General features: G+C 41.8%; 1 protein-coding gene and 1 long non-coding RNA gene across 3 annotated transcripts in view; both read left to right on the forward strand.

The window, feature by feature from the left end:
• Positions 1-27055, forward strand: part of THSD4 (thrombospondin type 1 domain containing 4) — a 698888-nt gene that overhangs the window by 298138 nt on the left and 373695 nt on the right. The gene's annotated exons all lie outside the window — the stretch shown is intronic.
• On the forward strand, positions 19684-26989 carry LOC144329942 (uncharacterized). The gene is made up of 2 exons (XR_013395695.1): positions 19684-22064; positions 26444-26989. It is a non-coding gene; the product is annotated as an uncharacterized LOC144329942 (long non-coding RNA).

Below are 27055 nucleotides of genomic sequence, written 5' to 3' on the forward strand. Positions count from 1 at the left end.
TCCTGTACAGATCAAGAGATGGGGGTCCAGAAAGCTGCTGATGTTCCTACTGTAAGTTTAACATGAGGAAACAACAATTTACCAGTAGAATTGTGCGCTAGTTTAAAGAAAGCAATGGCAGAACGGAGACAAAACTCTAAGGAAAAATGAGGAAAACTAGCGAAGCAACAGAAATGAGAGAGAAGAAATCATATCATCTGTCCCATAGGCACAGTATTTCCTGGGACTGTTTACTTAGTAGGTGCTTAGTGAAGATTGAATAAATGCCAACGTACAGAAAAGCAACACCAGAAATCAGAGTGACAAACACAGCCTTGTCCCTGCTGCCCAAATGTTGACGGGTTGACTTCCATTAAAAATCAAAGACAAAACAGGCAGCTATTTAACGGTTTGCCAGCCAAATAAAGAAGCTCATGTTGTGAGCAGCTCAGATCATAGTTCCGAGGAATGCTACCCAAGGAGGACAGGTAAGCCATTTCCAGAGTCAGCCAAGGGTTCCAGGACTAACCTAAGGATGTACAATTGTAAAGAAAGACTGATGAGGACCTGCCCAAACCTTGTGGAGGAGGCCAAAAGGGGGTTAGGGGAGGGGCTGCAAATACCGTAGCGATAAAGACCACTGGGAACCTCAGAGAAAAGGAAAAGGGGGCATATATTTTCAATAAAATACTGACACATGTAAGAGAAAATGGAAATGTGAATTAAATATAGATTTATAGAAAAATAAAACTAACATTATCTGCCTTTAATGCAGACATTTAAATTTCCAGCAGATGGAGATGTTACCACGTGAAAGAGAAGTTTGACAGGTGGACCCAGCTTCGCTTTCTGAAACATGATGGTTTGTTTCTTAGGAGTGAGACGAAGAGAAGACCCCTAAAATATGTAGACGCCTGAGCTTTAAGTAAATAACATTTTTTAAAAGAAATTTTAAGTGTTACCTGAGTTCCTAATTCAGAGGGTTAGCTTTTTAAATGATGAAAGCATTCACCAGTGGTTTCCTTATTTTAGAAGAATTTGGCAAAAATCATTTGTTTTCCAAGCTTCGTGTTTGGAAACAGAACAGAAAAGGATTGTGTTCGCCTTGTAATCAACATGTATTTGCATTACACTACTTGCTACTTTAGGAGTCAAGGTTTCAGGATTTTTTGTTTTGGTTCATGTTGTCTTTTTCTTTCTGGTCTCTAGAGATTCCTTTGCAGCCCGTGGGCATAGGGTCAAGTTATTTTCACAGTTTGCTTGCGTTTTGTTTTAGGACTCGGGCCGGATGCTTTTATCACGTTTGAAGAATGAATAGCTATGCACTGGAAACTAGCTGTTAGGCCTCACTCATTAACATTAAAAGGAAAAAAAAAAAAAAACAGGCTGAGGGACTATAGAAAGGGATCTTTTTGACTGACATTGTTGTCTGGGTGATCTCAGGTGTTAGGGAAACATTTACATTATCTGCTCAGGATGCTGTGGTTTGGTGCTTCTGTCCGAACCAAATGGTACCCCAGAATCGGGGCTTACACGGGGATTCACTGTAGACAATGTGCCTTGAGATTTAAAGGGTGTCATTTTTTATAACTTGTTTTTCTTCCCTAGAGTCTTTTTCCTAATATGTATAAACAAAGTAACTCAAAATTCATTCAAATGCATTTTCAAGAAAAAAGGAAATATGCTGTTTTAGATTTTAGCCTTAGAATAAATTCCAGGCGGGGGATGAACGGGTCGGTGGGTATGAATTATGTTGCCTGATAATCTGTCTTACTTTCCCAAAAGCTGTACCAGTCATATGAAGATAAAACTTTCATCCCGAACTTGCTTTATGTGCTGTCCCTTAAAAAAAAAGAGAAATCTTTCTTGTTGATTGTAAGTATATACAACAAAGGCTTAGAAGTAAATATTATGGTCTGGTCAGGGAATCTCAGGCATGTAGCTCAGAATCCTGGTCAGCATAGCTTAGGAAAAGCGTCTTAAAGATTTTTTTCTCAGTCCAGAACACCTCTTCCAGATTGCTCTAGGTTCACGCAAAGGTTACCTTCCCTTGGCCAGGGGACCTCTTGCTGCCTGCCAGCCAGGGATGTCTGGATCTTCTTTTGATCTTTTTTCCCCCCCTTAACCCAGAGCTATTTAATCTCTCCTAAGAGAGACAGAGGCATTTGTTCTTTGGCCATCAACAGTTAACTGCTTTTGTGGTTTACACACATACACAGAAGACAAATCAAAACTACACTCAGGATATCACACTTTCTCAGTAAAACCTGAGACTTTAACAAGAACTTACTTTACCTTCTTTCACATAAATCATTCCTTGAATTCATCCAGAAAGAGGCAATCAGTTTGCATTTTTAACACTCTTGAGGGCTTCTTAAATTTCTGCTGCATAGCTGCTTGGTTTGTTCCCTTTAGCCTGTAGGTGATTCATTAATTTGCTCACCAAACCTATATGGAGTACCCACTAGGTGCCATGTACTTTATAGTAGGAGAATGTGGGTGAAGTGATGGAAATGTATCCTTAATAATGGGGAACACAGCAACTTTCATGCAGGCTTTATTGGTTTTGGGTCAGTAATGTCATCTTCATTTCCAAAGGATGGCTGATTTTTCCATCTACCAGAAGGTGTTCCTTACTGAAAGGTTTTCTGTTGTTCAGCTCTTCCTGTATGCTCAGCTTTAGATGAAGCGGGGAAGAATAAAGACAAGAAAGCAAATCCCTATGGGACAGAGTGGTCTGGTAGATCATCTCAGCTACTGTAATTTGCTCACCAATTTTACCTACTTGTTTCATTCGAGTATTGATTTGATTCTTTGGACTGTGTGTGTAGGGAGGGAGCAGGCTTTGGATGTTTGTATCGACTCTGGCATATTGGTTCCTTTTTTAAAAAAATTGTGATATATAAAAAATATATATATATGTAACATAAAACTTACCATCCAATATGGTTTGGCTGTGTTGCCACCCAAATCTCATCTTGAATTGTAGATCCCATAATTCCCACATGTTGTAGGAGTGACCTGGTGGAGATAATTGAATCATGGGGGTGGTTTCCCCATACTGTTCTCATGGTAGTGAATAAGTCTCATGAGATCTGATGGTTTTATAAGGGGAAACCCCTTTTGCTGGGTTCTCATTCTCTCTTGCCTGCTGCCATGTAAGACATGCCTTTCACCTTCCACCGTGATTGCTAGGCCTCCCCAGCCGCATGAAACTGTGAGTCCATTAAACCTCTTTTTCTTTGTAAATTACCCAGTCTTTATCAGCAGCGTGAAAATGGATTAATACACCATCTTAACAATTTTTAAGTGTACAGTAGTGTTAAGTACATTCACATTATTGTGCAACAAATCTCCAGCATTCTTTTCATCTTCCAAAACTAAAACTCCATACCCATTATACTGAAACTCCCCATTTCCCTCTCCCTTCAGCCCCTGGCAACTATTATTCTACTTCCTGTCTCTGCATTTGACTACTCTAGGTACCTCAGAGAAGCAGAATCATATATTTTTTGTCATTGTGTGACTGGCTTATTTCACTTAGCATAATCACCTCAAGGTTCATCCATGTTGCAGCACATGTCAGAATTTCCTCTTTTTTTTTTTTAAGGCTGAATGATATTCCACTGTATGTTAATATCACATTTTGTTTACCCACTCATCCGTTGATGAACACTTGGTTGCTTCTACCTTTTGGTTACTGTGAATGATGTTGCTATGAATATGAACAGACACATATCTCTTCAAGACTTTATTTCCAGTTCTTTGAGGTATATACCAAGTAGTGGAATTGTTGAATCATATGATAATTCTATTTTTAAATTTTTGAGAAACTGTCATAGTGCTTTCAACATGGCTATACTATTTTACATTCCCACCAACAGTATATAAGGATTCCAATTTTATCCACATCCTTGCCAACACTTGCTATTTTCTGGGTATTTTTTAATAGTAGTTATCTTAATGAGTGTGAGGTATTGGTTCCTTTTTTTTTTTTTTTTTTTTTGTGAGATGCAGTCTCACTCTGTCACCCAGACTGGAGTACCGTGGCGTAATCTTGGCTCACTGCAACCTCCACCTCCTGGGTTCAAGTGATTCTTCTGCCTCAGCCTCCTGAGTAGCTGGGACTACAGGCACCCATCACCACGCCCGGCTAATTTTTGTATTTTTAGTAGAGACAGCATTTCACCATATTGGCCCGGCTGGTCTTCAACTCCTGACCTTGTGATCCGCCTGCCTCAGCCTCCCAAAATGCTGGGATTACAGGTTCCATTTTTGAGGGTGAAATAATAAATCAGAATGAGCAGCATATCCTGGGCAATCCCTGAATTTTCAGATAAATAGATACAAATCAGGAAATGCTCACATTGGCCTTTATATACCTACTATCAAAAACCAAACAGGATGGACCCAGTGAAATCTAGGCCAAGGGCTTAAGAGAGCTTATATTACACTTTCTCTCTGTTTATGTTCTCTAATTTGAGTTTCATGGCATTATCTGTTTTTGGTGAACTGTCCATATGACTTTAGCTGGACAAGGAAACCAGGAAGGAAATAGAGAGGACTTAAAGGGTAAAAGTATTGGAAGATTCAGGATTGCATAGATAAGCTGTGGCAAGTTTGACTTTCCTTAACATAAGTCTACAGAGGCTAAATCCAATTTTGGATCTTGTATCTCCCTATGTCTACTTTGTCATATAGCCCTCTTTTGACATCTAGCCCTCTGAACCCACAGTAACAGACCTCAAATGTCCTTGATCTAAACTTGTGTCTGCATTTGTCAGAGCTCTGCCCTGAGGAGTAGTTTACCATATTGAGTTACCTGGCAATTTTCCTTGAATCCTGACCTACAAAGTACAGTTGGAAGGGGAATAGGAATAACGGATTACTGTCCGAAAAAATCACATCCTTTCATCTCAAATATGTTGGGCGTTCAAAGATAATTTTTCTTTTTCCGGGCCCCTCAATTTTTAGGTAATTATGATTGGCTAAATCTTTTTTTTTTTTTTTTGTACAGAGAGGGCCTTGTTCAGTCACCCAGGCTGGAGTGCAGTGACGTGATCATAGCTCACTGCACCCTTGAGCTCCTGATGCTCAGTGGATCCTCCCTTGAGTAGATGAGACTACAGGCATAAGCCACCACGCTGGCTAATTTTTAAATTCTTTTCGTAGAGACAGGGTCTTGCTATGTTGTCCAGGCTGGCCTTGAGCTGCAAGCCTCAAGCGATCCTCCTGCACTGGGCCTCCCAAAGGACTAAGATTGTAGGTGTGAGCCACTGCACCCAGACTGGTTGGCTAAATATATCCAAGAGAAAGTAGAGCATCAAGCTTTTGCTACATATTTAAGGTGAAGTTAGGGAACTGAGTCTGGGGGAAAAGCCAGTATCACACAGGTTTCCTGGCTATGGTTATGTTCAGTGTCAGGAGAAGGGCGGGCGACCAGGGTTCGTTCCAGGTATCTGAGTCTGTAGTCACACGCTTTCCATTGAATCTGAGTATGCTTGTTAGTGGGAACTTCCACTGAGGGAAAAGAATAGTGAGTTCTTCATTAAGATCTTGTGTTTATCAGTGGTCGATGATTGAACTACAGGAGATGATGGCCTCTCAGAACACAGGAGACTCTCACAAGAAGGAAGATTAAAACTAGGTCTGTATCCAGATCCAATAACAAAATGAAACTTGCAGGTGGCTGTTTGCAAGAACCATACAGAGGAGGAAAATAGAATAATGAGACCCTCAACAGCATTTCTAGATTTGGCTACCGAGCAGCTGGAGTCCTGAAATGCAGCCAAAAAGTCGTGGAGCCCATCTCCCTACTCTTCTTCCAGGGATATTTTAACTTGGCCACGTTTCTATGATAATTATCAGAGAAAATTAAAAGAACAGGCAGCTCAGAAGGGCTCTGACGACAGCTGAACATCAATTTACTACTTAAGAGCAAGAGAATATTCGAATGAAGCCTTGAGACCACTGGGGACTACTGCCCACCCCAACTTTTCTGCCAGGGGTTGCCACATATTGATAAATGTCGATATTTCCATGTCTGCAATTCTTAGAAAGCTTCCAAATGCAGACATTTCCCTACTTCCCTAAGCATCTAGTTTCATGGGAGAAGAGAGGAAGTTAACTTTTATTGAGTGCATGTGCTTTTACAAGCATTCTCTTATTTGATTCACAGACAAATCTTTAAGATAAGCCTTGTCATACCAATTTTGACAGAAAAGAAAAGCAAAGTTCATAGACTTAGTTTGTCCAATGACACAAGCTTATTAAGTGGAAGAACTCAGATTCAAACCCAGCTAAGGACTATGCAGAGATCATCCTCTTTCTCTTTTACTTGTATGCCTTTCAGTAGATTCTCCAGTGTGCTAGGTAGTTTGCCTAAAGGCCTAACCAGAATCCTTCCTGCCACATTTCTTTGAATATAATTACATTTTGAAGGTTCTAATGAACCCTAAGGGCCTTGGCTATGGAACCATAATGCTGCAGCAGCTAGTTCTGCAGAACATCTTTGGGTCTCAGAGAGCTTGAGAGGAAGGCTACACCTCATTTAACTCAATGGCCACTATCCAAATTGTCCCACATTCAAGAAGCGGGCTGCTTTTCATGTGTCTTCTGTACACATCGTTTGTTTTTCCTTTTTGTCTTTTCCCATCCTTTTCCCTCAAATACCACCAAATACTGTTTCAGCCTGAGGTTTCAATTAGGTTCTGGCAGGATGAGCTCATGCCACGCTTTGTGTGGCCACGACAAGCACATCCTTCCCGGTGCTTCCTTTGAGAGGGAGCCCGGGCTACTGAATTTGCTTTTCATGCAGCCACAAGGGAACCTCCGTTTCTCATTTGTCCAAATCCTTGTTTGTCTTTGGGGAAGTGAAATGCTTGCATTTGATTGTGATTGGGATGGATTGACATCTTTTAAAGTCCTGGGGAGGAATGAAAGCCAAGCTTACTCAGGGGGATTATGCCCCCTACATTCAGTTCGAGTTGAATGTGGAGGGCTGCATTCGTTTGGTAAATAGTGGTGGAGGGGCCCGCCCCTGCCTTTTTCTCTTGGTGGTTGTGCATATTTGGATGGAACGTGTTCCGCCTACAGAGAGGGCCTGAAATAGTCTCTCAGCAAATAACTGCGGCCTGAATGGGATGAATGAATGAGGCTGGCGAGTCCCTTCAGGGTCACAGTTTCCATCTTTTGGTAAAAATGATCACTTTCCATACTTGCCATGTAAATCCAATGAGCCTTCACGCAGGAATAAACTCACCACGCCACCAGGGAGCGAGGTGAGCCTTGGTTCCCAGGCTCTTGTAGAATCTCAGGGAAAAGGCTAGAGTCTGGTTGGTGGAATCAGCCCCTTACCCGTGTCCTTTGTGTCTGTCCCTGTGTTTGTGCATGTGCAGATGGCTCCTACTCTGTCTGGCTTGCCATTTATTTTGTTTTGAAAGCTCCTGGGTGTCTGGGATTGTATCTATTCATCCCCCTCTGTACAGAGGCATGTAAATGAGATTGTTAATTCAATTGAACAATTGATTAAGCTGTTTTATAGTGTGCTCAGCACTGTCCTAGGCACAGCAGGGAGGCATGAAAGAAGCCCCAGAGGAGTCTCTATCTGTGACCTTGAGCAGCTCCAGGGCCTTCCTGAGCTCGTATTCGCACCTGTGAAGTGAGAAGGTCAGACTAGCCGATTTCTATAAGGAGTCTTCCCGCTCCAAGGTTCTCCTATTGAGGCAATCACTGAGATGGAATGATATCAAATCAGATAAAAATTAAGACCCATTGTATTTAAAAATATAATTGAGTTACATAGAAAAATGCGTTATTTGGTTGTATCCAGAGTACAGTTGCTTGTAAATAATACAGGATGCCCAGTTAAATGTGAATATCAGATACACAATTTTTTAAAACTGTATATCATGTAAGTATGTCCCATCCAATGTGTGCTGCATATCTGAAATATTTAACTGAGCATCCTGTATTTATTTGGCAGCCCTAATCCAGAGAGATGGTGCAAACTAGACACTTAAAGGTGAACTTCCCCTCTGGGTTGTCGTACACTTTGTTGTCCAGCCACATTTGTCTTTTTTTTTTTTTTGAGATGGAGTTTTACTCTGTTGCTCAGGCTGGAGTGCAGTGGCGCAATCTCAGCTCACTGCCACCTCCACCTCCTGGGTTCAAGCAATTCTCCTGCCCCAGCCTCCTGAGTAGCTGGGACTACAGGCGTATGCCACCATGCCTGGCTAATTTTTGTATTTTTAGTAGAGATGGAGTTTTACCGTGTTAGCCAGAATGGTCTAGATCTCTTGACTTAGTGATCCACCCGCCTCGGCCTCCCAAAGTGCTGGGATTACAGGCGTGAGCCACAGTACCTGATTGGCCTTCTTTTCACTCCTCCTCCTGCCGCAGAGCCTGTGCATAGGCTGGTGCTACTGCTTGGGATGCCTTCCTCCCCACTCCTCCTTTACAGAGCTAACTCCTACTCATCCTTCAGATTTCAGTTCAGAAGTCACTTCCTCAGTAAAACCTTTCCTGATACCCTGGACTAAGTCATTTCTCTATTGTATATACCCTGGGAGACTTTGCCATCACAGCACTTGCCACAATTTGGTGTTTATACAGTTACTTGCATTTTTGTGTATTTAATAAAATTAATGTCAGTCCCTCTGACATCTCCACCTGCTTCTACTCAGCACTAGACAGATATTTCTGAACAGATGTCAGCATGAAAGGCTTCCCAGGAGTCGTAGGTCTGGAGCTCAATGCTGAAGGTGGGATTTGTGAAGGCAGATTGGAGAACCAAGTGTATTCTGGACAGGGGAATAGAAGAAACAGAGCCACTGAGATGGGAATGCCTGTGCTATGTTTCTGTAACAATGAGGAGAACAATTGAGTAGTTAGTTACAGACCCAGTTGAAGAGGGCAATGGCCTTGAAACCTGCCTTAGGGGTTGGATGCGGATATTCTGAGGATAGTGAAAGACCGGGTGGCTGTGAGGAGAGGCGTAGCATGATGAAACATGTTGAAAGTCACTTGTTAGTGGGTTTCATTAAACCCCAAAATGGGAAGCTCTGTGGCCAAGAGCCCTCTGGAAGGCTGTTAAGGGACATGCTGTGAAGGTGACAGAGAACATCCAGTCTAAAAGTCCCCACTGAGCTCCGCTGCCCCCCAGGTGCAAAGCCTGTGCTAAGCACACAAGCTCACAAGGACTGGGCAGAGGCACAGACAATTCTCACTCACTGGTTCTGCAGTCAAAAGTTGAGACTGGCCGGGTGCTGTGGCTCACACCTGTTATCTCAGCACTTTGGGAGGCCAAGGTGGTCAGATTGCCTGAACTTAGGAGTTCGAGACCAGCCTGGGCAACATAGTGACACCCCATCTCTACAAAAAATACAAAATTAGCTGGGCATGATGGTGCATGCCTATAATCCCAGCTACTCAGGAGGCTGAGGCAGGAGAATCACTTGAACCCGGGAGGCAGAGGCTGCCAATCAACTGAGATCATGCCACTGCACTTCAGCTTGGGCCACAGAGTGAGACCTGTCCCCCAACTCCCAAAAAAAAGATGACGGGAACTGGGGTTCCTTGGAGTTTTCCCTGAATTCCTGGATGATGTCATACCAGAACATTCTTTTCCTGAAGCCATCAAAACTCTATTCCTGCTAAAACCTTCTTTTTCCAGTGTCTCCCAAGTCTGCTTCTCAGTGTTTTGAAGACACACACACACACACACACACACACACACACACACACACAGAGACAGACAGACTTTGTTGAGCGCACGGCCTGTTGTTCAGGCGTCGGGATTCGCTGAGTGGACCCACGCGTTCAAGTGCCGAGCTTTTCCACCTGATGAACCCGCATGCTCCTATCACTGTTGAGTGCTTTGACCTGGTACCAATAGACTCTGAATGAAATGTGTGGATGTGCACACACGTATCTACATATACATGTACACATGTATACACACATGTAGACACATGTATATATGTAAACACACATACACATATGCCCTATAAATACACACATACTCTGATATGCCCACACATCTACACCATATATACATATGCATACATAATATACACATATGCATGTACACACATAAAACATGTACATGCATACATATGCACACACACACCTATACATATACCTATTTCCTGAGATGGTAATAGCAGGGGATGGGAAGTATTGCCTGCAGAGGTGCTACCACTTCCTCTGCCTCTGACTTTGTCTAGTTTCTAAGACCTTTACGTGGCAGTTTGTACCAGAGTTCCCTTCCCTGGCATCCTTCTCACAGCTCTCAGCAGCCTCAGTTCTTGACAGGAGAAACCCCAGCCACATCGTTTTGCTGGAGGATACGTATCTATTCTGTGTTTTAACACATATATCCTCTCAGATAGTTAGACATTTTCCCAAGCTGTAAAACACTGGCCATGACCTCCCGCTTCTGCTGCAGCTGTCAAGCCGCTTTCCTGACAGTTGGCCAGACTGACTTTCTACTGGCAGAACCCCTTTCCAACTTACTTTTTTTTTTTTTTTTGAGACGGAGTCTTGCTCTGTGCCCCAGGCTGGAGTGCAGTGGCGCGATCTCGGCTCACTGCAAGCTCCGCCCCCCCGGGTTCACGCCATTCTCCTGCCTCAGCCTCCCGAGTAGCTGGGACTACAGGCGCCTGCCACCTTGCCCGGCTAATTTTCTTGTATTTTTAGTAGAGACGGGGTTTCACCGTGTTAGCCAGGATGGTCTCGATCTCCTGACCTCGTGATCCGCCCGTCTCGGCCTCCCAAAGTGCTAGGATTACAGGCTTGAGCCACCGCGCCCGGCCTCCAACTTACTTTTTATTAAATATAACATTTTAAGATGTAACACAACGTGTCACACAGCGTGAAGACTTTTGAATGGTATGGTGCCTTTTCATAATGGCATTTGTTCTCAGTCACTTTTTCCAGCTTTAGATTTAATCTGACATGAGAGAAATAGGAAACATTTCAGAAAAAGGTTGGATAACTTGGACAAGGTTGGCGTAGCCAAATCCCATGAAACTATGTGTCTAGGAACTTTCTATAAACAAGAAGCTACTGCTGTTCCCTGTTTGGGTTTTAAGTGTGCAGGATGCAAGCTGTAGCACTTCCCAGGACTCTAGACAAGTTTGCTCATTGTTTCTATGAGAACAATGGTCTTGCATGACCTGGGCTGCTGGTTTACCTCTGCAGCCTCACCAGGTATCAGCTTGTGCTTTCTACTTCAGCCATGAGGAATGTCTCCCAGCATCTTGTGTGCTTCGTGCTCCTGGCCTTTGGATGTATCTCTGCCTGGAATGCTCCTCCTTCCTCCACTCCCCTTCACATAGTAAACTTCTACTCCTGTTTCACAGCTATAATTTCACACTTATTTGTGTGACTAGTTAATTCATACCTGTCTTCCCCATGAAATTGTAGTTACAGGAGGTCGAGGACCTGGTCTCCTTTTAAAATTATTTCTTTGGTACTTACTATAGTATCTGGAATAAGATCCTCAATATGTATTTGCTGAGTAAACAAATCCATGAATGAATAAATATCGATTGTCCTATGAGGGCAGGGACTCTGTCTTAGTAATTTGCTTATTTCTAGATCCTGGCACAGTGCCTGGCATACAACAGGTGCTCAATAAACATCTGGTGAATGAACGAGCATTGCTTCATACATGGCACCATGCCAGGCACTGTCCTTGACCTTGAGAGGGTGAGCATCTGCTTAGAGGGAGAATACGTACTCAGAGGAAAGAAGAGTTTAATCGGGCACTGAGGGTAGAATTCTAAGTCAAATCTGAATTTGAATCCTGCTAGCTCCACCACTTTCTAGCAGTGTGGGTTTTAGCAAGTTACTTAACCTCTCTGAGCCAAAGGTTTCTCATCTGTAAAATGGGATAGTAATAGTATCTACTTCTCTAAGAGTGACATGAACTAATATATATGCAGTGTCTCACACAGTACTTGGTACAATGCAAGCACTCTAGCCAGGTTGGGTGTCATTATAATCAGTTTAGGAAATCTCTGTGCAATATTTTAAGTGCAGTGAGGTCATTGACAAACAGTATGACTCTAGACAAGTATTTTCACTTTTCTGGGTGTCAGTTTTCTACTGTGTAGAATGAAAGGATTGGTTGGGGTCTTTCCAGCTGTGATGGTCCATGTAGTGCAGAGATAGCAAGATTAATAGGAGTGGCTATGATAGAGGAAGATTCCAGGAGTCACATCTGCAAGGTCAGGTAGAATTTATTTAGGGAGAGAATAGAATGTGGGACATGCCAGCCTGCGGAACAGTGTGTACAAAACCATGGTGGTGGAGAAGGAGCACGGGGCATTTGGAGAAGAAGTGATGGTTGGAGGGTGGTTCTTTAGGAGTGATGGGAAAGGAGGAGTATAAAGCTACAACAGGTTCTTGAAGGGAAGGTGACCTGAAGAAGGAAGGTTTGGGGATAATATAGCTTGAGCCAGACAAATGGGGAAGAGGGCAGGGAGCTTGGAGTCAGGGAGACCAGCTAGGAGAATGTGTAGCCTCTAACACACGCTGATGAAGGCCTGGGCTGGGATTTGGCAGAAGAAGTGAAAGGGAGGAGGAGAACTCACAGTGAATGAATGATATAGCTTGGTGGTAGAGCCAATAACAGGGATTGAAAGAGTTTTCTAGAATGCTTGTTGCCATTGACAGAGATGCATCCTTGTCCTTGAGAAAATTGGGTTGTGCTCTAGAAATGTACATTAGTGATTGGCAACCCAGCAGAAGATTGAAAGCTGGCAGCCAGGGGGTGCAGAAAGAGGGAACAGAAGGAGAGGTTGACAGCCATCTCCCATGTCCAGCACCAGGGCAGACCCATGCAGTTCTGCACAGGTTTCTTGCAGCTGATGGGAGTAGACCAGGGGATTGCGTAGGAGGCAGGGGCATGGTGTTAGAAATCCAGAACAGAAACAGGGGCAACTTTCTGGGCCGTAGGAGGGAGGCTTCCTTTATTTAACTGGCTGCCCTAAGGGAAGCAGAAAGTCCCCAGGCCCCCATGAGATCCAAGTAGGGTGGGGGTAGGTAGGTAATCTGGCCTGCGGCAGGGGACTTTGTGGCCCCAGTGGTGCCACAGCTGTAGCCCATTGGCAGCACAGCACAGCACAGCAGTGGGAAGCTCTGTTTGGAGTATCTTTGGGTTCCAGAGTGGAGTAGTGAGGTGGGGGGTGCAGTGGTAACAATGACATTTCAGTCACATGGACCTGTTTACAGCTGAGCTCTACCACTTACCAACCATGTGGTTGTAACCAAGTCACTAAACTTGCCTGACCCTCAGGGTCCTTGTCCTCCGTAGGCAAGGATTGGCTGAATTAATTTATATAAAGGGTCTAACATATAGTAGGTGCTCAGTAAACCCTAGACTTACAAACTTTACAAAAGCTAGGACTAAGTTAGGCAGCTACATCCAAATGCCTGCTAAATCCAAATGCAGCTAAAAAGGGAAGAGAAGTTCCTGTCCCCTCTGTTTTCTGTGCAGCATAGACAGACCATAGCTGAAAATTCAAAAGGAAACTTCCCCCTTGCAAGGCCTCCTGAGGGCTGCAGCCTTCACTGTCTAGCTTTCAAGTAGAAAACTAACCTTTTATTTAAGTAGCAAAACATCAGTTTGTATTTTAGCTATGGCAGTGCATTCCCAGGGTGTCAGCTAGTAGCCTGGTTACAAGCAAGGTTTCCTTTCTCTATCCTCGTTCAGAAGCTTCAGTTAGAGCAGAGGTTCTCCAGGTGTGGCTCCCGGACCAGCAGCACTGGCATCACCTGGGAACTTGTTAGAAATGAACATGCTTGGGCTCCACACTAGACCTACTGCATCAGAAACTCCAGGGAGTGGGGTCCATGTCCCTCAGCCTTGTTTTAACAAAAGACCCCCAGGTAATTCTGATGTACATTAAAGTTTGAAAGCCTCTGAATCACAGTGTTGTGGACAATTAGAACTGTGTTTAAGTATGAGCAGTGCTAAGAAGCATATTGATAGAAAATTGAGCCAATGATTTTTTTCAGGGCTTAAAAGGGATGTTTTTGTGTGTGATGACACCTCAGTAATGCTGTAGAAAGAAAAATAAAATGAAAATTTAAAAAGACATTTTTGTTCACTGTTTCTAATCCAGATATCCAAGCCTATTAAAACAGTCAGTAAAGTAAGATTCAGTAGGGCACTTCTAAAGTTTCTAAAGGACATTGCCTTTAGAAATGCCCCTTAAAGGACATTCAGTATTAACTTCTAAAGTTTAAATTCCAAGTGTGGGGGCCGGGCACGGTGGCTCAAGCCTGTAATCCCAGCACTTTGGGAGGCCGAGGTGGGCGGATCACGAGGTCAGGAGATCGAGACCATCCTGGCTAACACGGTGAAACCCCATCTCTACTAAAAAAATACAAAAAACTAGCCGGGCGAGGTGGCGGGCGCCTATAGTCCCAGCTACTCGGGAGGCTGAGGTGGGAGAATGACGTGAACCCGGGAGACGGAGCTTGCAGTGAACTGAGATAGCGCCACTGCACTCCAGCCTGAGCAACAGAGCGAGACTCTGTCTCAAAAAAAAAAAAAAAATTCCAAGTGTGGGATGGAAGGTTTGGGGTATTAGGCAATTGATAAGCTGTGTGTTTTTGCATTTAACCTTTAATAATGGAAAGCACTCAAAACAGTTTTCTTTTTCAGAACAGGAAAAGCTAAGACTTAGTCTCACCCCTCTTCTCTTCTGACTTTTTCAGAACAGTTTTCTAATTCCAGAGAAGAGCCTGGGCTCTGAGAATCATTCTCTTCATCTTGTTTTCCATAACTTTGTCCTGGAAAATGCAGTCTGGGAGAAAGCATTTTAAATAGTAATCATCTGAGTCTAGTCCAGAGTTTGGAATCCAAGGGCAGGAGGATACTTTGTCATAAACAGGAGCAATAATACGTAGATAATGCAGTCAGTGGAGGAGAAGCCTGGCGCTGCTGTGGCTCCTGCTATTCCTGGATTAGTTACTAGACCAAATGCTGCAAACTGGTCCATTGCTTTGCTTTGAGCAAGCACCTTATTTTATTTAACCCCTGCATACACACTTAAGACATTGTATCCACATGTTTCTAATTCATTTACACTTCACTCATCAGCATGTGTTGGGTAAGCACCCTGCCACCTCCAAGTTTTATGAGCTGCGTTTACTAGGCTACAGTGCTTGAACAGGGATATCGTATATTCCACAAAAAAAAAAAAAAAAAAAAAAAGAAAGAAAAGAACTTGAGCCTGGGAAGTGAGGGCTTCAGTGCTCAACTTGAAGTGACCTTGTGAAGTTTGAATGGATCTGCAGCTAAGCACAGATGTTACCTATTCTCCAGGAACAGCTTCACATGTTTATGCACGGAATCTCCTCTTTTCGTACCTCAATTTTTCTCCCCACTTAAATGAGAGCAGAAGAATGTGCAATTGTGGGAAAAGCTTGAACCTTGTTTCCTTCCCCTTTTTGGCCCTTCCCTTCCTTCCCAAAGTCTCCTTCTTGCTGACTGAGAGCAAGACTGAATGCAAACCTATGCAGTAGCAAGGCTCCCTAAAATCCAAAACCTCAACACTTTAGCCACATTTTGCTTCCCTAGAAGACAGCATTCCCTTTTGCAAGTGTCTTCCACTTATGCAAAATTCCTAAGAAGACAGCAAGGAGTTTTGTAGTTTTTTGTTGATTTTGAATAGAGATGAGAGGGACCTCCCATTAATAATAACTGCACAGAAGGATTTTGTTTCTAAGAACCTGAATTGTTAGAGTTATTTTCTAGATTTTTTAAAAATTGATTTTTCAAGTTATGTGTGTATATGTTTTATAGAGTCAAATAGTTCTAAAAGTTTGCCCCTTCCCTATCTTTCCTATTCCCCAACCATTTTAGCTGTTCTTCTGATTTTTACCTTATGTCTAAATAATACTTACATTGTTAATTCGTTTTTTGTTTTTATTTTTGTTTTTTTTTTTTTTTTGGAGACAGAGTCTTGCTCTGTCGCCCAGGCTGGAGTGCAGTGGCATGATCTCTGCTCACTGCAAGCTCCACCTCCCAGGTTCACGCCATTCCTCTGCCTCAGCCTCCCGAGCAGCTGGGACTACAGGTGCCTGCCACCTTGCCCGGCTAGTTTTTTGTATTTTTAGTAGAGACAGGGTTTCACCATGTTCGCCAGGATGGTCTCCATCTCCTGACCTCGTGATCTGCCCACCTCGGCCTCCCAAAGTGCTGGGATTATAGGCATAAGCCACTGCGCCCGGCTAATTCTGGGTTTTTACATTTTAAATTTGTTCTGTTGAAAATGAAGATCTTCATGAAACAACAGGTACTGGAGAGGATGTAGAGGAATAGGAAGGCCTTTACGCTGTTGGTGGGAGTGTAAACTAGTTCAACCATTGTGGAAGACAGTGTGACAATTCCTCAAGGATCTAGAACTAGAAGTACCATTTGACCCAGTGATCCCATTACTGGGTATGTACTCAAAGGATTATAAATCATGCTATTATAAAGACACATGCACACATATGTTTATTGCAGCGCCATTCACAGTAGCAAAGACTTGGAACCAACCCAAATGTCCATCAATGAGAGACTGAATTAAGAAAATGTGGCACATATACACCATGAAATATTATGCAGCCATAAAAAAGGATGAGTTCATGTCCTTTGTAGGGACATGGATGAAGCTGGAAACCATCATTCTGAGCAACTGTCACAAGGGCAGAAAACCAAACACCGCATGTTCTCACCATGGGTGGGAACTGAACAATAAGAACACGTGGACACAGGGTGGGGAACATCACACACTGGGGCCTGTTGTGGGGTGGGGGGATGGGGGAGGGATAGCATTAGGAGGAATACCTAATATAAATGATGAGTTAATGGGTGCAGCAAACCAACACAGCGTATGTATACATATGTAACAAAACTGCATGTTGTACACATGTACCCTAGAACTTAAAGTAAAATAATTTTTAAAAAACAAAAAATGAAGATCTTGTCCTCTTTCATTAGCCTCTCCCTAGACCTCACCATGCATACACACTCCCCATCCTACACCCTCTCAATATAATTGTCGTAATTTGGCTTAGATTAATAACCATTGCTTACAGTATGATGACTATGTACATGCATTTCACACTGGAGTCATGTGATATACTACCTTAGGTCAGATTTCCAGAGCACTGATCCTAAAGCAGAGATTTGTGCCCAGTGTTCCTTGGGGCACAACACCTGTGATGGATGTGGGAGGCAGGATTGGACAGAGGGAAAGTTGGGCTGTGATGCAGTCACACCAAGGCCTCAACTTGTCCTACAGGAAGCTCTGAGCAGGGAGAGCCCTGAAGAGTTACCAGCAATTGAGACAGGGTGGGCCTTTGTACCAGAGGACCAGTCATTAGGTGGAGCTGTCCCTGGGGAGGAGCTTAACCTTGGGGGAGGCAGCTCCCTCAGGCACAGCGCAAGCTCCAGAAATTCACACCTATGAGCCAGCTCCTAACTGCTGGGGGGTGTGACTGACTGGGATTGGCAGGTAGTGGTAGGTTATCTTAGCACCATAGTGAAGCATCTACTACATATACTGGGATTATATTTCGTTTCCTGAAATCTGACTTCCTTTTGTTGATAAATACCTTTTGATTTTTAGTTTGCCTTATTTTCTATGTACTTCATACTAATTCAACCCAAGCTCTTCTAAATTGTGTACATCATCTTTCAGTAGCTTCATGTCTCAACATCTTAAAATCTCAATATCTCAAAATGTATTGGGTATTCTACCCATTTCATCTTGAAGAATTCTCTCCTGGAACTCTCTGACCTGCTCTAGTCTTTTCCTAGTGTACAGCTGTCTTGTTGAGAACTCCTTTCTTCCTAGTCCTGAACATTCTCTTTGCTTCTTTTTTTGGCTTAGATATTCAGTCTCCTGGATCCCACACGTTCTACTTTCTTGTTTTACTCCTTTATTGTGGTAGTCTACATCCTCCTGTAAGGGTGCATGACAGGTAAATGGAGTGAGAATTGCATTTCTGAAATGCTTTATTTTCTCCTAAGGATTAATAATTTGACTAGATACGGAATGCTAATTTTGAAATGACTGTGCCTCAAAAATTATAAGGCATACCCAATTATTGTTCAGCCATCAAAGTTATTGTTGAGAAATCCAATACTATTTTGTTTCTATTCAGGATGCTTTATTATCTTTTCTTTGTCCCAGTGTCTTGAAATTTCAAGTGATGTGACCTTCATGAGGGTTTATTTTTATCTATTTATTGGGAGACACTTCTTCATGGGTCTCTTGTACTCTTACAAGTCTTTGGAGTATACCAAGAATGCAAGGCCTTGACCACCCTAAAATCGGATTATTTCTCAGGCTTGTATTTGCAGTGAGCAACCTTGAGGGATAAGATAAGTCTCCTTTCAGGACAAATAGTAGGGTTGCTTATTGCTTTCAATAAAAGCAATAGATCTGTCAACTTCAGTGTTCTTCAGCTGCAATACAAAGCCACTGTATATGCAGTATCCATGGGCCCTGCCCTTATGCATTGCCCTTGTGGGGCTTGGGGGCAAGGGAAACTGACACATACTAATGCTCACGCTGCTTGCTCTTGTTTATCGCTCACTCAGAAACCTTCTATCTTCTGTTTGTATCCATGAAACAGTAACAGGATAACTTATTGATTGTAAGTAGGGAAAGATCAAATCCCAGTCCTGACACCATTTTCCTGGGCACTTGATAGACTCCTGCAATCTGGAAACAGAAATTGTCTTGAGTTATTTATTTGATGATTTCCTGTGAATCTGGGAAACCAATTGCTTCTTTTCCTTTTTGTAAAATTACTTTATTGAAATAAAATTCATATATCATAAAATTCACCAGATTAGTTGTTTTAGTATATTCACAATTATGTAACTATTATCACGACATAATTGCAAACATTTTCCTTATCCTAAGAAGAAAGCCAATACCTATTAGCAGTCACTCCACATTATCCCCTTTCTTCAGGCCCTGGCAACCCCTAATTTACTTTCTTTCTCCATGGATTTGCATATTCTGGGCATTTCATGTGAATGGAATTATATAATATGTGGCCTTATATGGTTGGCTTCTTTTACTTAGCATAATGTTTTGAAGATTTATCAATGCTACAGCATGTATCCATACTTTAATCCTTCCTGTTGTCAAATAATATTCCATTGTATGGATATACCACATTTTGTTTGTCCATTCACCAGTTGAGAGACATTTCAGTTGTTTCCCCTTTTTAGCTGTTATGAATAATGCTGCTGCTATAGTTTGAATGTTAGTGTCACCCCAGAATTCGTATGCTGACACCTAATACTCAGTGTGATATCATTAAGAGGTGGGACCTTTTGGAATTAAGTCATGAGGGCTCCAACCTCATCAATGGGATTAGTACCCTCATAAAAGAGACTTGAGTAAGCTCCCTTGCATCTTCTGATATGCGAGGAAAACAGCAACAAGGTGCCATCTGTGAAGCAGACAGAGCCTTCACCAGACACTGAATCTTTTGGCACTTTGATGTTGGACTTCCCAGCCTCTGGAACGGAGAGATACATTTCTGTTGTTTTCTTTCTCTTTCTCTCTTTCTTTCTCTCCTTCTTTCTTTCTTTCTTTCTTTCTTTCTTTCTTTCTTTCTTTCTTTCTTTCTTTCTTTCTTTCTTTCTTTCTTTTCTTTCTTCCTTCCTTCCTTTCCTTTCTTTTCTTTCTTTTTTTTTTTTTTTTTTTTGAGACAGAGTCTTGCTTTGTCACCCAGGCTGGAGTGCAGTGGCGCTATCTCGGCTCACTACAACCTCTGCTTCCCGAGTTCAAGCAGTTCTCCTGCCTCAGCCTCCTGAGTTGCTGGGATTACAGACGTATGCAACCATGCCTGGCTAAGTTTTGTATTTTTATTAGAGGCAAGGTTTCATCATGTTGGCTAGGCTGATCTCGAACTCCTGATCTCAAGCAATCTGCCCGCCTCGGCCTCCCAAAGTGCTGGGATTACAGGTGGTGAGCCACCATGCCCAGCCTTTTCTGTTGTTTATAAATGACATAATCTAAGGTGTTTTGTTATAGCAGCCCAAACAAAGACAACTGTTATGAATAGTTATGTACACATTTTTGTGTTAACGTAGGTTTTCATTTCTTCTGAGTATAAACCTAAAAGCAGAGTTGCTGGGTCATGTGGTAACTCTATGTTTAACATTTTGAGGAACTGCCGTATATTTTCCAAAAGGGCAATTTGATTTTAGAGTCCCACCAGCATTGTGTAATGGTTCTAATTTCTCCACATCCTTGTCAACACTTGTCATTCTCTGTCTTCTTTATTTTAGCCATCGTAGTGAGTGTGAAGTTGTATCTCATTGTGGTTTTGTTTGTATGCCCCAAATGACTATTGATGTTGAGCATCTTTTCATGTGCTTATTAGCCATTTGTGTATCCTCATTGGAGAAATGTTTATTCAAACACTTTGTCCATTTTAAAAATGGGGTTGTCTTTATATTGCTGAGTTATAAGAGTTATTTACAGATTCTGGATACAAGTCTCTTATGTGATATACAATTTGCAAAAATTTTGTCCCATTCCATGCGTTGTTGTGTCATTTTCTCAATGAAGTATTATAATGAAGTTCAATTTATTTATTTATTGTCACTTATTCTTTTGATATCATATCATCTGAGAAACCATTGCCAAATCCAGGATCACAAGGATTTATACCCATTTTCTTCTAGGAATTTTATAGTTTTAGTTTTTACATAAAGGTTGATGATCCATTTTGAGTTATCTTTTGTATATGGTATGAGGTAGGGATCCAACTTAATTCTTTTGCATGGTAGATATGCAAAGTTATCCTGCTGTCATTTGCTGCAAACAGTGTTTTTTCCCTATTGAATTGTCTTGGCACCTGTGTCAAAAATCAATTGACCATAAATGTAAGGGTTTATAACTAGACTCTTAAGTTCTATTCATTATCTATGTGTTTAGCCTTATGAAAATACCACACTTACTGTTGATTTGTAGGAAGTTTTAAAATCAGGAAATATGAATCCTCCAGCTGTTTTTCTTTGGTCCCTTGCATTTTTGTGTGAATTTTAGGATTACCTTCAGAAAAATAAAAGGCCATTTGGTAGTTTGTGTTTAATCTGTAGATCAATATGGGAGAGTATTGCCATCTTAACAATGTTAAATCTTTAGATCCAAGAAAATGTGATATCTTTCCATTTGTTTAGATCTTCCTTAATTTATTTCAACAATATTTTGAGGTTTTCAATAAATAAATCTTCTTCAATTAAACTTATTCTTAAATATTTTTATTATTTTTAATGCTATTTTAAATTGAATTTCTTTTGCAAGTTCGTTTTCAGAATACTCATTGATAGTAAATAGAAATACAATTAAGAGGTAGGGTCTCACTATTTTGCCCATGCTGGTCTCAAACTCCTGGCCTCAAGTGATTCTCTTGCCTTTGACTCCCGAAGTTACAGGTTACACGCATGAGCACTGTTCCTGGCCCTCAAAGTATTTTCTAATTTTCCTGTGTTTTTTTTTTCTTGATTCTTTATTTAGGAGTATGTTGTTTAATTTCCATGTATTAAAAAGTTACCCAATCTTTTTCTGCTATTTTTTATTTCATTCAGTTGTGGTCAGAGAACACACTTTTCATTATTTTGATATTTTAAAATTTATTAGAGTTTGTTTTATAACCCAACATTTATTCCCTCCTGGAGAATGTTTCATGTGCACTTGAGAAGAATGTGTATTCTGCTACTGTTGGGTGGAGTGTTCTATAGCTATCTAATTGCCTTATAGTGTTGTTCAAGTATTCTCTATCTTTATTGATCTTCTATAGATATCTCAGTCTAATTGGTTTATAGTGTTGTTCAAGTATTCTATTTCCTTATTGATCTGCTGTAGATATCTAAGACTAATTAGTTTATAGTGTTATTCAAGTATTTCAATATTGATCTTCTGTCTCATTGATCTATTTATTATTGAAAGTGGGATATCAAAGTTTGAAACTACTGTTGTATTATTGTCTCTTTCTTCTTTCAATTCTGTCAGGTTTGTTTGTTTGGGGGGGGGGGTGTGTGTGTGCATGTTTGAGATGGAGTCTTGCTCTGTCACCCATGGCTGGAGTGCAGTGGCATGATCTCGGCTCACTGCAACCTCCGCCTCCCAAGTTCAAGCAATTCTCTTGCCTCAGCTTCCCAAGGAGCTGTGATTACAGGCACATGCCACCACGCCTGGCTAATTTTTGTATTTTTTGATAAAGATGGGGTTTTTCCATGTTGGCCAGGCTGGTTTCAAACTCCCGATCTCAGGTGATCAGCCCACCTTGGCCTTCTAAAGTGTTGGGATTACATGCATGAGCCACCGTACCCAGCCTGTCAGTTTTTACTTTATGTATTTAGGGGCTTGATTGTTATGTCTTCCTGATGGATTGACTCTTTTATTATTATAAAATGTTCTTATCTCTAGTAACAATCTTTGACTTAAAGTCTACTTTGTCCAAAATATTAGTAGAGCTGCTCTAGCTGCCTTTTGCCTTTTGCTTTTATGGAAGAGTTGATTTTCAGAGGCACTGACAGCCATTCTGGAAAGCAGAACCTCTAACTACTTCTTACAACTCTTAGACATAGTTGTTCCAGTTTTAGGTCTGCTTTCTCCCCCATTTCCAAAGTTACCTTTTGGAGACTCTGTAATGCTGCGTAGCTTTGCTGCTTTTATTGCTGCTTAGGATCAGCTTTCTTGGGTTGGCTTAGTCATTACGATGAGTCCTTCTGCTTTCAGGTTTCCTAAATTTTGTAACCGTTAACTCCTTTTCTATTTTCTTTTTCTTTTGAGTTTATTACTTTTTAAAAAAATCTTCACTACTATATCAATGGCTTTTCCAAGGAAACAGAATTCAATAAGTGATTTAAATCTTGTATTCAAGGGTAAACTCTTTAGCTTTTAGTTGCTTTACTCTTAGTAACCTAAATTTTCTTGTATAGTCACCAGCATTTTTTTTTTTCATGATTAGAGGGCTTTTAAATATCAGGGCTCCAGATACCTGGTAATATCCCAAATTTAATTAGAGCGCCTATATTTGGGGTTATATTATCTTTTAATTTCAGGCGTGGGATCTGAATATCTTTGATTCAAAATAAGAGTCAGCTGCTTCCAAGTTGGCTCACTGCTTGGTTTTCCTTAGAGCAATGATTCCCAAACTTGACCATGTCCTAGACCTCATCCCCAGAGTTTCTGATCCAGGATGTCTGGGGTGAGGCCCAAGAATTTGGATTTTTAGCAAGTACACAGGTGATGCTGGTGCTGCTGGTCCCAGGACCACAGTAAGAATCACTGCTTTAGTGTGTGGACGGTGAAATGTTCATTTGGAGGCAGGGAGGACATTCAGGAAGCAGATGAGAACAAAGAAGGAGAGAAACAGAGAGAAGTTGGTGCCCACTTCCTCTTATCCCATTGCTTCCAGCTTGTGGCACCCCTTCTGTTTTCCCCCTTTCCCCGCACCAACAAAACCTGACAAAATCTGCTTAGAGAAGAGTCTCCTGGCATCAGAATTGTACTTTACTTAAAGGCAAAAAAAAAAAAAAAAAAAAAAAAGAATAAGGTGAATATCCATGCAAAACCTTAATTTGAAACCCTTCAAAGGTTGTTGTTGTTGTTTTTGAAATGGGATCTTGCTCTTGCTCTGTCATGCAGGCTGGAGTGCAGTGGTAGAATCACAATTCATTGCAGCCTCAAACTCCTGGGCTCAAAGGATCCTTTCGCCTCAGCCTCCTGAGTGGCTGGGACTACAGGCGTGCACCCTCACGCCCAGCTAATTTTTTTTTTTTTTTTTTTTTTTGTAGAGACAGGGTCTCATTATGTTGTCCAGGCTGGTCTCAAACTCCTGGGCTCAAGCAGTCCTCCTGCTTCAGCCTCCAATAGCGTTGGCATTACAGACATGAGCCACTGTGCCCAGCCCAAATGTATTTTTATGAGGAATTTTAAAGGAGTTGGGGGCTGGGGGCAGAGGCTTATGCCTGTAATCCTAGCACTTTGGGAGACCAAGGCAGAAGGATCACTTGAGACCAGGAGTTCAAGACCACCCTGGGCAACATGGCAAAACCCCATCTCTACAAAAAATACAACAATTAGCTGGGTGTGGTGGCGCACACCTGTAGTCCCAGCTACTCAAGAGGCTGAAATGGGAGGAGGGCTTGAGCCTGGGAGGTCAAGATTGCAGTGAGCCAAGAATGTACCACTGCACTCCAGCCTGAGTGACAGAACGAGACCCTATCTCACACAGACACAAAGGTGGGGGCAGTGGGTAGGAAGTCTATGCAGGGTCTAGAGAAGTCATTACATAATTTTATGAGAAGAACTAGGGTGAGTATTTTCTAAGGCAACAGGATGCTAGGCAGTTTTGTTAAGAAGTCCCTTGTCCTCAGGTTTCAGTTATCTCCTAGTTGCAAGTGTGAGAAGGCGGATGCAGTGTCCCCAATGTCTACTGGTGGGAGGAGCCCAGAGTTAAGGCTATTCCTCTGGGCTCTTTTCTTGTGGCCATTTGGAGATTCTACTGTAACTGTCTTGTGTTTAGCTTTTTTTGTTGTTTTTTTTTCCCTCAGAAAGTTCTGCAGTATGTTTGCAAATATTGAGGAATAAAATTGTGGCCCCAAAAGATAGTATCTCAAAGGATAGAGATAGTTGGGAGGAAGCCAAGAGAAGTGAGGACCCCAAACCCTTTCTCAGATGAGGCTGCTTTTCACAGGCACTTTTATTACTTACAGTGCAAGGCACCTGGATAGTTCTAGTGCTTGAGAAAGTCAGGAGCTGGGGAGAGAGGGAATGGGTCTTGATAGATGAAATGAGAAAGCAAGTTGTAGGAGATGAGTTTTGCCTCCAACTTGTCACTTCCTTTCTTAAGCCTGTGTTTTAATCTATCAAATGATGATTTGGTTTGAAATAAATCCCAAAGGTGCTTCCATTTTGGTATTCTTTTATTTTTTTCCCCCCAAATAACCTCTTACATCTTTTGGGCAGCCAAGGGAAGAAACCAGGTCTCTTGACTTCTAAGATAGAGCTCAGAGTACCTAGATGATGCAATCATCCGGAACCATGCGGTCCCAGAGGCTCCATGTTATTTCCTGTTAGAGGTTTTCACTGGCTTTGGAATAGAAGGAAGTTTATTGCTATGACAGTCAGGCAGCCACACTGGGGAAATATGCTGTATCGTGTTGTGTAGGAAAAAGTCAGTATTATCCAATCTGGTAATCTGATTTTAGACAGCCTGGAACAGGCTATGGCTGAGCAAAGCATTAGTCTTGTCTCCAAAACAGTTTTTTTTTTTGTTTTTTTTTTTTTTAAATCCGTGTGTACTTGGCTTGTCTGTCTCTTTCAGATATAGAAATATATCTTGCCTGAAATTTATTTTCATTCTTATTTTGGAAGCAACTAAATTGTTCTGAGATGTTCCTTGTAGCAGTAATTAATTTAGCATTTACTGAGCACCGTCTGTGTGCCAGGCTTGGTATGAAGTGATAGAAATGTAGAGAAACACTCTGAGGTAGGGAAATATATCTAGCAGGAGGAGGGGAGAGAAAGACAAGGGGGAGAAAAAGCTGATATGCATTTATCCATCCCTTGTTTGATTCCTCAGAGGTTTGTTTAGCATTTGCTATGTGCCAAGCTCCGTGCTGGGTTCCTGGGATACAAAAGTGAAGAAGACAGAGACACCCTGTATTATCGCAAAACCACACTGCAACATAGCATGGTTAGCCCTGAAACAGAGGAGGACACATCAACCTGAGAGGGGGTAGAAGTACAGGTGGGATCCAGATTCGTGGCGGACTTCCTGAGGAGGTGACCTGGAAATACAAACAAATTACAAATGCAGGCCAACCAAGTGAGGGAAGGAACAGTTAAGCAACGGCTAGAGAGAGGGAGTGCTTAGTTGTGTGTAGAATGTGTATTTAGGAATGTGAATTTAAGGAAGAACAGGAGGAAATGAGGCCATAAAGGTAGGCGAGGTTCCGCTCTTGAAAGAGGTTTTATCCATCGCTTAGAACTTTGAACTTCAACCTAGAGTGATGGAGAAGCCACTTAAATATCTCATAATGGAGGAATTATTATAGGAAGCTGCAGCCATTTAAAAAGGCATACAGATGATATAACCATGTAGATATTAAGTTTAAAAAGCAGAATATGGCTGGGTGTGGTGGCTCATGTCTGTAATCCCAGCACTTTTGGAAACCGAGGTGGGTGAATCACTTGAGGTCAGGAGTTCAAGACCAGCCTGGCCAACATGGTGAAACCCTGTCTCTACTAAAAAAAAAAAAAAAAAAAAAAAAAAAAAAAAAAATCAGCTGGCTGTGTTGGCAGGCACCTGTAATCCTAGCTACTCAGGAGGCTGAGGCAGGAGAATCACTTGAACCCAGGAGGCAGAGGTTGCTGTGAGCCAAGATCGCGCCACTGTGCTCCAGCCTGGGTTACAGAGTGAGACTTGTGAACATAAAAATTGTGTGCTCACTATGATTGCTGATACATGAAATATATTTAGGTTGGTCTTGGACCAACATAATTAATTATGACAATGGCAAAGCATGGGAGGATGTCTAAAAGTAGAATCTGTTACTTGCATGGTGAGAGTCTTTAAGAATTCCTTTATAATATTCACTCAGCATTGTATCACTACTATATGCAAATAGATCAAGATACAATCCCTTCCCTCTGTCATCGAATATGGGGAGAGCTGATAACTTTCATGCACTTTTAAAGAGTGTGTGATTGTGAAATGTCTAGAATAGGCAAATCAATAGAGACAGAAAGTAGATTGGTGGTTGCCAAGATCTAGGGGGAGCGAGGAATTGAAATGACAGCTCACAGGCACAGGGCTTCTTTTTGAGCTGATGGAAATGTTCTGGAATTATATAATGGTTGTGGCTGGACATACAACCTTATGAATATACAAAGACTTATTGAACTGTGTAGTTGGTTAAAATGCTTGATTTTATGTTATATGAATTTTATCTCAATAAAAATTATAGGAAGAAAAAAGGTGTTGATTCCACAGAGATGATATTGCTTATACCTCACCTTTATTTTAT

The sequence above is a fragment of the Macaca mulatta genome, chromosome 7 (genome assembly GCF_049350105.2).
Source record: "Macaca mulatta isolate MMU2019108-1 chromosome 7, T2T-MMU8v2.0, whole genome shotgun sequence".
Lineage (NCBI taxonomy): Eukaryota > Metazoa > Chordata > Mammalia > Primates > Cercopithecidae > Macaca > Macaca mulatta.